At 37.8% G+C, this 17063-nt stretch overlaps 1 protein-coding gene across 1 annotated transcript in view; it reads right to left on the bottom strand.

Moving 5' to 3' along the window:
• The window catches only part of LOC124160275 (tachykinin-like peptides receptor 99D), a 218790-nt gene that overhangs the window by 78346 nt on the left and 123381 nt on the right, over window positions 1-17063 (bottom strand). Inside the window, exon 3 of the mRNA XM_046536101.1 lies at window positions 9091-9251. The gene's annotated coding sequence lies outside the window, so the exon portion shown is untranslated. The remainder of the gene's footprint in view (window positions 1-9090; window positions 9252-17063) is intronic.

Here is a 17063-nt window from a genome sequence, read left to right as displayed (position 1 = left end):
GTGTCTCCTTCTTCATAATAAAGACAATCGGCAAAAATATAGAAAATAACATGTACATTTTAATTTATTTAGAATATCGCTGAGTTAGTCGCAATAAAAATGAAAACCACGTGCTTCCACTTTTCCACTAACTTTTGTAAATTCCATATCTCCGCAGGTATTCGGCACACAAAGATGATTAACGAACGCAAATACTGGTAAAAATATGAGGAACGTAAGAAAACGGTAGCAAATCTCGGTTGTCAGGTCATCATGAAGATCTGTTGACCTCAGGACAAAGAGAAGATTCACGCAAAAAAATAATCGTAAAAATAGGAGCTACAGATAAATAACCTTGATTCTCCGGAAAATGCTGGGACTACATACTAACCACCGGGCACTGTATTACCTAGGAAGATTATTCATGTTTCCTAGATCAGAATTCATAATCAGAAATAGTGCTAAAATTCAGGATATCATTTTCTTTTTTACTGCAGAAAGACGATTCTTCCAAAACGCAATACCGTGAAGACATGGTCTCATATTTACGGGTCTGACACAGGAGAGGTCTCCGAGAGGCTAACTTTAAAAAATCAGTAGGACAACGACGCATGGGTGACAGATGGTCATATCTCATATCAAAATCGTCGGAATAACGAGTAGATCCTAATTAAGCACATAAAACTAATGGTTATGAGGACAAAGTGGGTCACTCGTGACGAAAGGAAAAGTGAAACCACGTGGTTCCGTTTTTTCAATAACTTTTGTAAATTCAATATCTCCGAAGAAATTAGGCCCACAAAGATGATTAGCGCACAAAAATATTCGTAAACGTATGAGGAGCATACGGACATGGCATAAAACATCAGTTGTCAGGAACTCATGTCATATCAGAATTGTCAAGATAACGAGTAGATTGATGTTAAGCGCACAAAACACATGGTCATGAGGACACTAATGACGAAATAAACTAGTAGAACCTCTGTCTTTTTATATCTTGAATAAAGACACCAGTTAAAAATATTAAAAAGAAGTTCTAAATATTAATTTACGTAGAATATCGCTAAATTTTCCAGACCAAATATTGAAAACGTGGTTTCACATTTTTTCTAACTTTAGTAAATTCGATATCTCCGAAGATATTCGGCACACAAAGATGATTATCGTACAAAAATACTGGCAAAAATATGAGGAACATGAGAAAACGGCTGTAAACTTCTGTTATCAGGACATCATTAAGACGATCTGTGGACCTCCTGATGGACGCTATTAGGATACCCGCGCTATCCTACTTTCTTTTTTTTAATCAGTCTGAATCCCAGGAATGTGTAGAAAAAACAGTAGATATGATGACAATTAGCGATTCTTCATATTAATGAGTGATTATTCGTATGGCTGCTAACCGAAGGATCCCGAGTTCAAGTCCCGTGTGCGCCTTTAATCCACATTTAGAATATCGTTCATTTGGCGAGAGAAAAATATTAAAACCGCATGGCTCCGCATTTTCACTAACTTTGGTAAATTCAATATTTCCGAAAAAATTTGACACAGAAAGACGATTAACGCACGAAAATACTCGTAAAAATACGAGGAACATAAAGAAACGTTATTCAACCTCAGCTGTCAGGAAACCGTTACGAAAATCAGTGGACTTCCGGACAGTGTATTTTATAACAGGATTCTCTTTGCGACTTCGGGCACCCTCAAACAAAATCCACCAAGTGGCCCACGGAAAGGAATTGACCCCCTTACCCTGAATGTGTAGTATTCAAACACCTCTGACTAAGCCTAGGGTGGACTCTACCCTCACCTATCCAAACCAACCTTCAGGTTGAATGACAAAGTGAGAAGTCATTAGTGTCCTCATTTAGTTCATTATTCCTGGATCAGTGACTCAAAGTGTTTTCTTTATTCATGAACTGGGTTGGTAGTAATTCAGCCACACAATGCCTGCATACCTACTCTTGGCGTCTTGTAAATTTCATGTCTGCTTTCGCGCACAAATTGGCTATGAAGTTTTTATGTACTAATCAGGTACGGAGAACGCTACGGTAACTAATGATAGAGAATAGCATATTCATCCCTATCCATTGTCGCTAAGCCTAAAAATAATGCCGTCTGAGAGCAATCATTTGAGCTGTCATTGTCGCGATCACTTTAAAAACCCCACAAAATTTTTTCTTGCTGCTTTGCGCTGCATGCAGAGAAATTGATCGGAGTGACGCTCGGAGGGTCCCAATTCGACTCTCGGTGCGAGCCTCTTGGGTTTTCCCATCGGCGTTCTCCGAGGCCAACCTTTCCGGAATTCGTCGAGGACCTCATGCCCACCTTCCCCGCCCCTTACCCTAACTCCTTGTTCGTCTTTGTGCTCTGACCCCCTCCCACACTCCCTCACCCCCGCCCCATCAACCGAATTTTCAGTATAAAAAGGGCGTGCGTGTGCGTGTGACTTGCTGTATATGCATTATAGCAATGATATAATGCCGATGAATTTAAACATTAAAGTTCAAAACGGGAATTCTCTATTGTTTTCTCTTAAATGCTTCGTATATTATTTTTAACACATCTCTAGTATGACATTGGACCGTAATACACGTCAATATTTGCACGAAAACCAGTATGCCTGGCGAAGATTAGTCGGTAAATTCTATGACATTATTTCTAATTCAATCTATTGGTAACACCTATTAGAGGATTCATAACTTTAGTTTTAATCTGTTTTCCTTTTGAAAGTAGAGCGATCAGCATACATAAACTTTCCCTTTAACTTCCGTTGCAATTGACTTGAGCATTACGGAAAATGCCTGATAAGTTAACGGCGGGCATATCTTATAGAAGTAATTTTTTCCTGATAATTTAGTGAAGGGAAATATGCTATGATCATTTTGTGTGTCATCATTCTTCCTGTACCTAGGTTAGCGGGAAAACTCTTAACACCAACCTCATGGTCTGTTTTGTGGATGGAAGCTTTTTTCATCAAAATTCGTGGAAAAAGCCTAATTGAATATTGAAGACGCGTTTATGTAGCTTTTGCAACATTATATTCTTCTTTCAGAACCTGAAACTCAATCTCCTGCTACCCGCAACTCTGACTCCTCACGTAACACTACTCGAATTATTATAACATTACCCGAAGAAGCTTTCAATGAAAATAAGGCACAGCAACACGAAATTCCAGGGCCATCAATGTATCCTGCTACTAAATCAGTCAAAGACAGAAAAGTTTATTTAAGCTAATGCCATTGCCTGTGATAATACTTGATGCGCGGTGTTGATAAATACTAAAAATTAGTATACATGACAATGTCAATGAGAGCATCGCAGGATTAGCATGATGCCGCGACTGCGAAACAAAATTATGGTCAATTTAGAAAATTGTTCACACATTTGATGAAGTGTACCGTTACAAATAAAGATGACTTCACTGCCGTCATATTCAGGGAAAAGTATCGAGATTTGCTTTACGTTAACTGACTCATATCATTCTTCTTCAGAGCTGTATTTTCTCTGTTAAAAGTACCTCACGTGAAGGCTCAATAGTTAATCGAAGTTGTGTAAATAATATTTTAAATTATTTCTGTATATGGAAGCGAGAAGATTTTCAATAAAATATTTTATTTTTACAAATGTTTCACTTGCGGTGGACATTGAACTGCCCCTTTTTAGGCTAAAGCCGTAAAATATTAATTAATTTTTCAATAACTTGTGAATTTGCCTTAAAAACATTCATCACCACCATTCTAGACAATCATTTCGCCACGATTCACCGTTTCTCTCGTCATCCTAACCTAGCCTCCCCTGAATAATAAAGCTTTTCGGAATATAAATATTTTGTAAAACCAAAATGTAGCTGATACACACACCTGATTACGATATTCTTCTATTAAATACAATGGAGAATCGATTACTACTTCACTGAAATTAATGAAAACATTCGGTCCTATACATTTTTATCAATTGTAGACAGTTAACGTGAGCAAAGACATTACTTCGGACCGCAATTTACCCATAATATATCGTTGCTCACCGCGATAACACAAGCCAAATCGTGAACATTAAACAATGGTGTAACGAGTTCCTTCACGTGAGGAAGGCGGGTGGAAGACAAGGTTTTGTAGGACACCTTGCCCTTACGCGCAGAAGCCAATGCGTATCCGCACTGTTACCTATACTTCCTTCTACAAAGCAATTTCTACAAACATGAATATTCAGTTTCTCTTTCCTCGTTACTGTACGTATCTTTGTGCATTACAGTAACTTCCACCATTTTCCCTTACACTGACACAGCGGTGAACCCGCAATCTTGCAAATAGGCAAGATGATGTCCATGAAGTCTGTTGTAACCATAGATGCAAAGAGGAAAATATTTCAATTACTTCTCAAGTAGGAGGTACTGTTTGATTTTAGCACGTACTTTGTCAGCCACACAATCTCACCAAGGTAGTAAGGATGTCTGTTAGACAGGAAAGTCTGTAATAAGACTCATGGAACAGAAGCAACAATCTTCGCTTACCTTGTACTGCTATAATTGCTGCACACTATTTATACTTAATTGAGTGACAGAATTGTTCCACCGATTTGATTAATGTTATTGCAATTTTCTCACTTTAAAGGGTAAAATAAAATTTTTGTTATGTTAACCTACTTTCTTGTTCCAATTTATTCTCCGAATGTTAACTTGTTGTTAAATAAATTTTTTTGTAACTATTCTTTATTTACAATGTCTCCTATTTCCTTAATGTGCAGTGTGAACCTTTTTCTCAGCAATCATTAAAAGTTCCCCGACTCAACTGTCACACCTGAACCTTAACATGAGATTCTATAATTAACTGGAAATGATATGCAGGAAAATTACATCCCAACGGTAATAATAATTGATCTGTAAAACTTTGACAAGGGAAGTGTCTCATTTACACTTAAGACGTATTAGACAGACGGCTGAAATAAAATGGTATTTTCATCAAATAATTTGAAGTGCACTTCAGCAAAAGCTGCCATATTACTTTTCCTCAAATGTCATTTCCTCACCACGAAGCATGCACGCGTTGAAATTTTAGCTGGTCAAAGACCTACCCTTTTCCTTTTTATTCCCTTTAAAAACAAAACCATCATCCGGTAATTTGTACTTTGAAGGTAAAACTTTCTATGTGTGTTGACATCAAGACAGGCTCTGTACTGTATGGAAGCGGATTGGTTCTTCTAAGCTACGTTATAATACTTCCAGGGTGCACACTTTCATATGTGTTAGAAGGTAAGTAATCTCTACATTATACATTCTCCTTAAGCAATTACCTACTCTATTTTCACCCCAGATATTAAACTCGTTACTTCCCAATGCCGCCTGGTTACATGTAATGGTAATATTGTGCGTGTAATATGACGAAATACTGGAATGTTTCTGAGAGAAATTTTTTAAATTTCCTTTGACACAATAATCGTACTGTTTAAATTGCAATTAAAAGTATTTGTTGCAATACTCCATTAAAATGAGTGAAATGAATACAAAACTCTCCACTTTAACAAATGAATTTTTAGCCGGAAAGATATAAAATAGGTACTCAAATGCACTATATACTTCCATTGTTACCGACGTATATGATAGAATCCGAATTACTATTATTATATCTGCGATAGTAACTTCCTATCTCTTTTTTTTTTTTTTTTTTTAAGAGAGAAAGCAATTTTAGTTAAATTTAGAACAAATCACAGTTGCCTAACGTTAAAATAATAATTTTTAAATTATAAATGTAACCTTAAGCTGCACAGAATATTTATTACCTTTTGATCACAACTTCCTACACTTGGCTACTTCTTCAAATTTACTACTCATCATTCAAATTCCCGGCACTCCTAGAACGATTTAAACCACTTTCGTACAAAATCTCGGTCAAATTCGTATGCTGAGAGATTAGTTATTCTCGAGTGAATTCCATAGTGGTTTATCAAAACTACATATTCTGATAAAATAAAATACTTTCTTCTACGTGATGCAATATAATAAACCTTCTCTCGTTTCACCTGCTCCCTAAGTATGAAATAAAATGAAAGTTACCATACTTTAATTTCAATTATGACTATGAATGTACATATATTCTTTCAAATATGGAATAGATAATCTATCAATGTGAAATCTAAAAAAATACTAACTCGCGTACTATCTATATAATTATAAAACTGATGTGAATATTATATTGTAAAAATTTTAAAAATAAAAGCGCTAAACTCTTAGGAAGGAGTCTTCTAAGTGAAAGTATAAAGGGGACGGAAAGGACTGGCAACGCTGGACGACACAGTTAAAAAGTAGCTTTTAAGTGTTAGAAGGAGGAGGTAAGTTTACAAGAAACCAACACTAAGTGTCAAAGTTATTTAAGGGGAAGGAAGATAGTGAATATTTTCATAGTTTGCAAGGGAATGAATTTTATATTAATTGGACAGGGAAATCAAAGTTGGGAGGGGAGATAACCTGAGGATAACGGTAAAATATTCCTTGTACAATACCTTAATAACAGTTATATAATCAATTATTAAGCTAAAACTAATCTCCACACCTGCACCAAACTGAAACCAATGTCCTATAAATGATACTGGAGTCAACAGAGCTTCTGAGGAGGTGACAACTTGAAGAAAGGTAAATTAATGAGCCACCGATAGCTTTGGTAAGTTTAATATGGTGTGGGGTATAAGCACCACGTACATAAGAAATATAATCAAAATAAAATTGACAATCAAATAATATGAAATCACAAGTAAAGTAACTCATGTAATATGCATCTCAAAACTTCTTACTTTTCTGGCTGCCTTAATAATTTAGTCTATCTTTTCAGCGAAAGACAATTTTTGGTCATTGATTTATAAAAAAATATTACTTTCGCGAAAAACTTCTTTCTTTTAATGTTAAAAATTGTTACTACAGAAATTATATAATTACGTAGAAAAAAAATGTTCATATTTGATTCCTCTATTATATAAAGGCCGCGTTCCAAAATTCACTTGATAAACTAATAGGAAAACGGAACGAAATACAATATTGCAGTTTTCGGTCTTTCGAGAATTGTTTGCTGCGAATCGATTTCTTTATTTGAATTAATATAGCAGTGCATACATAACGATCGAAAAATATCACCTAAAAATTTTTGAACTCAAAAACATTTGTACCTCAAACCCAATATATTTCGGAACGCATTGATAGCAATGTTAACTTCTCTGGCGACTTAATCCGAGCGAAACCTCATGCATATTCAATGCGATGCAATTTAAAAGATAATGCCGAAATCAAAAAGTGATCGACGCATCTTAGGCTTTAAAAACGATCCGATTAACTTTACAGAAGGGATTATAAAGTACTCTCTACCTCCCACTTTAATATATGTTTCCTCGCTGGGGTCGTTGACCTCATAACCAAAGAGGAGCGTTTGAAAAACTCTTTTAAGTTGAGTTTTCACCACAAACGCGACCTTATGATAGAGTAGTTCTAAGTACTAAAATATGGCGTTTTAGTTACACGACAATGCCATTTCTTGTCAAATTAGATGATACATATGCATATATTATTAGTGAGCATTATTCCTCTGCATTGTTAATTAAAGCTATTAGAGCCTGCGTTAAAATTAATATTTTGAATTGAAATTTCCTGAAAATAGTATTTGGACAGCCCATGTTTTTGCTTTCGTCAGTCGATAAAGTACGTTAAGATGAGAATATTTTGGAATTTCCCTGGAGTTAACATAAACTACATTGTCTCCCGGACAAACAAATATCCTTCTCCATCATCTCTAATATCAAGATTCCTCCTCCTTCTCTTCAAAACGAAAACCCAATAAAAACAATAAGAATTGTTCGAAATATTGCAGGCCTAAAAATTAAATCTAACTTTCAAACAGGGCTGGGCAAAATGCAAGTCGAGGAGTATTTGAAATGCAAAATACCGCTCTAAATGTATTTGAAATGCAATATATAATATACCTTTGGCTTGGATATTCGAAAAAAACTACAAAATACTATTTTAAGTACCATTTAAGTAATAAAGTAGATTTGTATGGAAACTAAGAGATCTTTAAAAAATTATAACCTGCTTGGCACTAAATGGAAAGTTGCAAACGAAGTAATCTCTGAAGCATGATATTGCGGAAATGTTATGAGAGTTACTTTAAAAGTATTTTACAGATATATTAGAATGGGAAAATACCTAAAATCGGTATTTGAAATACAAAATACATTAAGGTCGTGTATTTGAAATACGAATTACAAATGTATCTCAAGTACGTATTTAAAAAAATACTTATATTGAACTACTGCCCAGACATGCCTCCAAAAAACTATTAGGGGCCAGACCTTTAAAAAATAGACGAGATTTTTAATACGGTTATCATTACTTTCGTTTTATTGTGTGCATTACGAAGCCTTAATCCATTAATTTCATGTAATAACTTTCATATCAAATAAATAGAATATTTTCTACAGCAATTGTTGTATTTTGTTTTTAATCTCAAATATGAGAAGACCTGTCAGACCTTTGTGCCCCTCCCCAGAAAAAATCTTGTATCCACCCCTGAATATATTTATACAAGAATAGGTGGAAAGAACAAAAAACAAGGCTTCATACATTAACGAGATTACTGTATTCCACCAATGTATTTAATGTACGACAAGTTTAGACGCAGCGGCGCTATCCTCATGTTCAAAGGTAACTTCTTCCTCTCACATAACCTGGATCTAATATAAGAACCATGCCTCCGATTACTCTTTCTACCTGAGGATGACGCCGCTGCGTCGAAACTAGTCGTAGCTTACGATAAATCGGTGGAATACAACGTAGCTTTTCATCCCATTAACGTTAAAACGAGCTTCTACAACATTGAGCATGAGACGATGGAGATAAAAGGCTTCAGACGTTATTCCGCTCCGACATTGAAGTGTTCATTTAGTGCGGTGCGTGCCACACGCAAAATGTCAACATTGGACAGAAAACATCGCTGATTCGAGGAGAGTGGACAAGAGAGATCGCAATCAGCGGGGGCAGTCACCACACTCGCAGAGTGCACACAACGCAACCCTTCAATCAATTACGCATTTGCACCGTCGCGTCGGCATACAGAATAATTGATGTCTCACCGATATTCCGCCAGAGGTGTTGGACAGCCGGCCGGCCCCTCGAGTCTGGTGACCGCGGCGACGCCTCAGGTCGCGCGCCGGTCCCGTCCGCTGCTCCTGCGTGCCATTTGGTCCGCCCGCCGCGCCGCCGTCGACCAAACAGGGAAACAGGAACAGTCCTCCTGCGAAAGCACGCAACCACGGATGAATATCGCGCCGAAAAGGTGGAAAAAAATACTCTGAAATGAAGGAGATTAAGAATGAAACTTATCTGCCGCCCTCGCGAACTATTCATTGTCCTGTGCGGAGAATTGGGTTGATATCAGAGCACATAATTTGCAAAAAGGAAAATTGGGAAAGGTACTTTAATATTTCAAGGGAGACTTGAATGCTAATGAATATTGCAAAGAAAAAAAGATAGAATTTATTTCATCTCGCTGAACGAACAACACAGTTTGCTCTCCACGTAGTTTGCACAAAACATTGAAGTGTAACGAAATCTCAATTAAATCATTAATCAGCAATAACAACTAAGTATTAATGATACAAGAATGAATGAAAAATTAGCGTGTAAATGAAAGAAAATACTAAGGGTTTTAAGATAGCGCGTTTGAAATAATTCCTTGGAATGGAGAAAAATATTTATGCATTACAAAACCGTGTACTGTAAACACAAATTTCTCAAATTCGAAGGCAAATTTTTTCTTGTAAAACAATTCATGAGTTTGAAATGGGTTATTTGCGTATAGGTTAAATTGTTGCAATTTCAACATGGAAAATTATGTTTAAAAACAGAAAAAGAGTAGAATGATAAGAAAATAAAGAATTAAACTTTCTGCATGAAAAATTATTTAAGACTAAAATTATCCATAACGGTTTTGTGGACGAAAATACCTCTCTTCTCCTCTTATTCTACACCTTCAGTCGTTTCGTTTACGGTGAAATGAGTAAGTTATCATACGACCATTTATGAGAATAATGGCAAATTCCGTAGGTTAGAGTCTTTGTGCCGTATACTACAAGGAAGGATGCATACAACGTGTATTTTGAGGAGGTAGTATGGAGTAGTGGGCCATATAACTGGTGATAAGGAAAATACATGTAAATATTAGCTTGGGCAGAGATAACTTAGCTATTTAAATTCAAACCGTTGGAAGAACTGACTAGAAAATTATTTAATCATTCGAGACGTGGTAGAATAAGCATAAGATGAAACGGGCAGACAACGTATGAAACGAAAATATAGAGCAGAATGGGAAATATGGTGTCTATGAATGGAAGAATATGCTATATGCACAAAATGCAACTTTATGAATGGACATGTCACGAGAGACAACAATTGTCTGTAAATAATATCGGAGGGAAAAATTGAAAGAGTATTCCCCTAAGAAATACCACGTATGTGCTGTAAGTTAACATTAATAGCCGGGAAGAAGAGCTACTTTTAAGTAAAAAAATGGTATGGGGTATGCAGCATGCAATATCTAGAGTTACATCACCTGTAGGTATGGGTTATGCCTTTGATGCTTATGGATCTTGAAGACAGTGGAATCTAACTTTTATCGTCTCCGGTAGCGATATTAATTTTTATTATGGCTTCGCGTATCGATTTAGGTGGAATTCAGCTGCATAATCGGTAAGTTTGCGTTCGGGGATCTCTCTATCTTCCAGGTTTTCGCCGCGTTGGTTGTCAGACGTTGAAGACAGTTTCGTCGGAATTCCACCAGGGAATCTTCAGGTCAAAATTCGAAGGTGGTGAACCATCGACCTGGTGACGCCTGGTGGAATCTCGGCGAAACCTGTCGTAAATATCTGACAACCAATGCGGGGAAAACCTGGAAGATGGAGAGCACCAATATTACAGTAGAGGATTTCGTAATATGTTGTCGGGTTCGTCACCGGGTCAGGAACTGCATAACTGCCGACTACTCACCTGACTCACAGCCCTGAGGACGATGGCCGAGTCGGACATCGAAACGTCGGCAGTTATGATGTCCCTGACCCGGTGGCAATCGTGAGAACATTTTACGAAGTCTATTCGCCGGTAAAGCACTAAATCTTTCTTTACAAAAGAGGATCCTCAAGTCGACTTGTTAATGTATTGTCAACCACCGCGCATTTACAAAATTCATTGGGTTTACAGAAGTCGCCACTCGCGTCACTGACGGACAAAGTGAACCGAGTTTCACAAGGAAATTTGGTAAAGTTAGCGGTTTTAACAGATATTTATGCACATGATGATGTAATCTATCAAATTCTCAACGCTTTTCTTCGTAATTACAAAAATTTTACTGCAAAATATTGGAAAAAAGTGGATCGCATTGCACTCATCAATGTGCCACGGGTATTTGAAAACCCAGTACAATGTGACCGAAATGGCAACAGAAATCATCCATTAATGGGATGGAATTAGACCTCCTCAATGCAGTCCCCTTGATAGAGAGAATCACGAATCCTAAATGCCACGGAAGATTACAAATAGGGATGGTCGTATCGGATAACTCGGATCCAAATATCCGCAGATATTGCCCTTCATCGGATACATCAGATACCAAGTCGCGGGAGACATCGGATCTGAATCCGAAACTTTAAATAATAACTTCAGTGAATGCAGCGCCATATAAGGGTGGAAAGAGTTCCGATTCTCTCTTCGAATGTGCCGTCGCATGCGATTCTTGTCCTACATCACTGGTCAGTGGTGTCTCCGAAGATTTTTCCTATTTTCATTTCGAAACCCAAGCGTAACGGTTTAGGTCCTAAGCATGTAAAGGTAATTAAAAAACAACTTTAAAGCCTATAAAAATAATTTTCATATATAAAAATATTAAAATGTGCATGAAAATCTAAAAAGTATTTCTTCGATTGTATGTATACTATTAAACTTGAATAATTACTTCGTTTAATTTGAAAGTAATTTGAAAATACATTTGGATCCGAAAATATCCGATCCGAAAGATCCGGCTCCGAAAATCAAGGATCCGATCCGAATCCGGATTCCGAAAAAAATCCTGGATCCGTCCATTCCTAATTACAAACCAAGTTTGCGTTTCCTGAGTCCAGTAATCGGGGCTAGGCTATAGCTAAACTTCATAGCGCCTCCTCGCTGAACACATTTTAAGTTGCGACTGATAAAAACAAGGCTTTATACACATTGACGCCATTCGCGGTCGACGCCGAGGACTAATTTAAAGGCAATTAATTTAAACAGCGAGAGAATATAAATTGCTGCGGATATGATACCAATATATATTAATAGAGAGAACGAGCGAAAGCAATCAGAAGGGGTGGGATCGCATGAGGTATTCATGAGAATTCGCGACGGAGGGAAAATTAAAGTGCTGCCGTCCTCTGCTCTGGAGATTCAAGGGCGCACGAGTGTGGTTCGCCGCTTTCCTGGTGCGTCCATTTATATTGGCCTAGAACTTAAACTTCGAATATGAACGCGTGATTCAAGGGGACTCCATAGAGGGGGCTCAATTCCATTCCATAGAAGGCTCATTTCTTTAATCACTTCAATCGTATTTTAATCGGTTTTCAAAAAAGTTCGCGGCGCGGTGATGAGTGTAATGCGATCCGCTTTTTTCCAATATTTTACATTACATTTAGAGATGCGAGAAAATCGCAAATGTGATAAATGCAATGTGCGCAAATAAATGCGACATAGATGCGATGACTGTACTTTTATGATATTTTTACGCAAATTTGCCTTTTCGACGGCCAAATTCATAAATTTTGTGCCGAGCGCAGTTTATATGCTCCGCCGACACTCACCGCTTAAAGCATTTGAGCGACTGGCCAGCTACTAGCTGGCTGGGACTCTACGTGGCCGCGAACTACAAGTGGGTGCGGGTAAGCTACACCTCCGTCACTATATGTCTTATTGCTTAATTTATTATAGTTCTACAACATAATTATTTAAAATATTCTGTATTTTGTCATATAACTGTGTTTCACTACATCTCATCGTCATCTACCTCATCATGAAAGTAAAAAATAGACGATACAAAATGCGATGAGCTGTTATTGAAAGTGCGATACAATAAAAATGAAAGTGCGATTTTCACGTATCTCTAATAATAATATTTTTAATTGCGATGAATAGTATTGAAAAGTTAAAAAATTGATAAACCACATCATCAGTCTTTTAAGTTTCGATTAGCACCCCTAATTACAAGGTGTGATAAAAAAAGACCGGCCTGATTTTATTCAGCGCAAACCGACAACTGATCAAAATGAAGCAAATTGGGAGATATTGGGACATACCTGACGACTAAAACGAGAGATGTTGCGTTTGTTTACGTCAAGTCGTTACTTACCAGCAGCGGTACCAGTCTTAACCTGTTCGTCGCCCCGTGCAACCTAACAATTTAACATATCATAAGGGCCAAAATTCGCTCCATTTTTACGTCCGCTCAACCGTTTCCCTGGAATAAAATACTTGTCCGCCATTTAAAGCCGCGCGTCACACCCCTAACGGCGAGCTGGTCGCTGGCAGGCCGCAATCACGTTCAGCTGATAGGTCCTGCGCCCCTCATCGCCTTACGCTCCGAGAAAAAATAAAAAATTAGCTACACCTTATTATTCCCCCGTGAAACTTGGATCGCATCGCCGTCAGCGACGCGAGTGGCGACTTTTGTAAACCCATTTAAATGCGCGGTGGGTGACAACATAAATGAATAGGACGACTTGAGGTTCACCTTTTGCGGTATTCGTGGCGTGAGTAATGAATCGGCATTTCAAATAATTTGCCTACCTCCGTGGCAGCAGGGTAAAATTATTGTCTGCCAAACCGAAGGTCGCGGGTTCGAGTGCCGCTTGGGTAGGTTGCCCCTAAATAGGGGCAGCCAACCGATATTTAGTTCCTTATTAAATTTTATAAAGCACCGATGTAAAGGCCAAGAACCGCTGTTTTCGGTAGTGTTACAATAAATAAATATAATACTGTGGCCACCATATACCTACATATTACCCTGCAAGCCTACAAAGATGTTTGGTAGGTGTTGAGAAATCACCAACATGCAAGAGAAACATGAACTTAATTGTAAAACCAAGTCTTCATCTTCTTCGAGAAGTTTGCGATGTGAAAATGGATGAAAATGAAAAAAAAGATAAATTTCATATGCGCTACGTTATTATTTTATATTTTATTTGAATGAGTGCCGATCTAGGAAATGGTGCGTGGAACATGGAGTGGGTGCGCGTGGGAGGGGGGTGGAAGGTATTCCGAAATTTAGAAAATAAAGGAGTTCAGGACAGTCTATGATAGAGTTGTGGATTTTTTAAGAATAATTTAAAGTCATTTTTAAGATGTAATAAAAGAAGATTGTGAATGTAAATAGAGGTGAGAATGGTGTTAGTGGGCATATCGTGCATGTAAAGGACTATACTTTACTATAATTGGGAAGAATTTATTCAGAGATTTAAAAACATGGATGTTTGACGGGGCTGACCTCGCTCAAATAGGAGGGCTATGGGTTATCACAGGAAGGACAATGGTAACGAAACCCTTGGGTCGGGTTCGCGGGATACACTCCTGAGGCGAGGGCTATAAGCGATTAGCTTTTCTCCTCTGCCCCCAGAAGGGGAAGGACGGGAAGGAACAAGGAAAGGAGGCGCCGCCGCGATAGGAGCCCGACGACGCCTCCAGGGAAAGGACGGGGAAGGAAGGAATGGACGAGGAATCCTGCACCGTCACAAGGCGGGCAGGTCCTACCATCAGCGAAACCATGCGTACGCAATTGATATTCTAACGACCTTAGAGGATTATTCTATGAGGAAGAATAATCCAACGATCAAATCGTTAGATCACAGGAAGGACAATTGTAATGGAAATTATTACGTAGAGACTACTCTATATACCCTTAACATTTCAAAATGACAACTTTAGTTCTAAGCGAGTGATCCGCCACCATAAAAAATCCAATCAAGCGGGTTGTATGTGTCCTCTTAATATAAAACCGATGCAGTCTATTCGGAGTTGTGCAGACCGGTTATACATGCGTGCGATACAGTAACGTTTTACCAGACCTGCCAAGCCAATTTTCACCAATTTTCTTGTTTCTTTGCATTTCATGGGCTGCTACGGTATAGTCCAGTTTTCCCAATACCGTTGGCTCATCTCACCTACTTTCTTCTGAGTTATAAAGTCCGCTGTCTTCTTGGTATTTATCTGGGATAGCCTGCGCGAATCAAAAACCCATACTGCGCGAAGTTTTTCGGAATGAGTTAACTGATAACGACTGCTAGCAGTCCGCATGCTCCCAAATTCCAAGCCGTCTAGGGGAGTATTTTATGATTCTCCGCCTTCACGAGACTGAGATTTGCACACTTTCCTCTGCTTATTCTCATTTTCTGCCACTTTCGATTGCTTTCGTTTCTCATATAAAAATTCCCATCCATCAAATCTGTCCCTTTCAACCCCGAATTCGAACATTTTCTATCAATCACTGCCGTCTGGATAATGCATGAGTTGCAGAAAGAGTTTGATGTATTAATAGAAAAGCGATGCTGAAAGGATTCGACACTTGACGGCTGGTGGTTGAGAAAATGAGAGGAATAGTCTTAACGAGGAACTTGGTAGCTTATTGGGTATGGCGCATGATGGAATGGTCCGTGGTTTAAATCCACGTTTAGCCTTCGGACATCCCTAAGTAAAATGTTCTCAAAATTTGAAGTTGCCAAGGGTAAAGGACTTCTACCTTTGCCCAAAACATGTGCAATACACACGTCTTTGACTTAGTCTTTAGCGAGCTCTATCCCCAAGTTGTCCAAGCTAACCTTTGGATTGAAGTACTGAGTGCGTGCGTTGTATTGAAGTGTTTTATTGGAGATATCCCGTTGTATGAAGCAGCGATTATGAATAATAACTTATGTTCTCTGTGGTTTAATTATAATCAGTGTTTATTCACGTTTTTATTACCGCGACCCTAAAATGCAATCCCACATGTCACGGCTGCCTCTTAAATCATTATTTTCCTTGAAACCTCTGTTAAAAACATCATTCTTAACCGTATCGGTCTAAACTCACTGGTTTGTAACCGATGACATTTGATATTTACGTTATTTGACGTGAGTATAAATGAGTTAAGATCTTATTGGATTGACCTGGTAAGAGTTTTCTCTATCGTTATGATGAAACTACTGCATTATGACAATTTTCACCTCGACCATTTTTTAAAAAATCATTGCCTAATACTACTCAGCAAGGAATGTAAATGTGAATCTTTTGACAAAACTGTGGTAAAAAAAAAACAAATTTTCCTGTGGCATTAACTCTTTGATGCTCTGATTGATGCATGCAAAACATCATATCGTCGTACCAATGTTCCTGTCTAAGTACACATGAATTCTCTGTAGCATAAATTAAAGCTACAAACGGCTTCACTTAGCCTATAAAAAGTTATTGGTCGCAAATGAGAATATATTAACATACAAATGAGATATTCCCAGAGAGGGTTTACTTGCTTCCAAGCTAACATCCAACGGTATACAAAGGAAACGACAGCCGTTTCACCCTACGATCCACCATTGCTCCCTTCCCTGCTCTTAGCTATAAAAATTCTTTAACAAGATAATCATAAAACTGCAGAAATACAGTCCAAATTCCGTAGCCCTAGAAAATTGGGCTTTGATACGTAAGGTTTTTCGTTGTCAAAAATTATGTCAACTGTAACAATTAAAACGAAATAATGAGCTCTACGGCCTTGACAGGTAAATGTTAAATAAAATGCTCCAAAAGCTGTAACAAGTTACTTTTTACGGTTCTTGGAGCATGTTTTATTACCAATGTTTTATTTTACGCATATCAGCCTTCATTATGCATTTTAAATAATTTTTCAGGGAAAATAATAACATCTCAGTTCTCAAGGGTGAGTGCTAGTGACAAAGAGGTTAATGACATTCTCTGAGATGCTTATTTTCCACAGAGGTAATATCCAGCTGAATTCAAGGCGTAACAGAAGATATAGGCTCTCCAAGATGCAACAGTACGTTGA

This window comes from Ischnura elegans, chromosome 6 (genome assembly GCF_921293095.1).
Source record: "Ischnura elegans chromosome 6, ioIscEleg1.1, whole genome shotgun sequence".
In the NCBI taxonomy this organism is placed as follows: Eukaryota; Metazoa; Arthropoda; class Insecta; order Odonata; family Coenagrionidae; genus Ischnura; species Ischnura elegans.
Note: the sequence above shows the minus strand (reverse complement) of the source record. Positions and strands in the feature narration are given on the sequence as shown.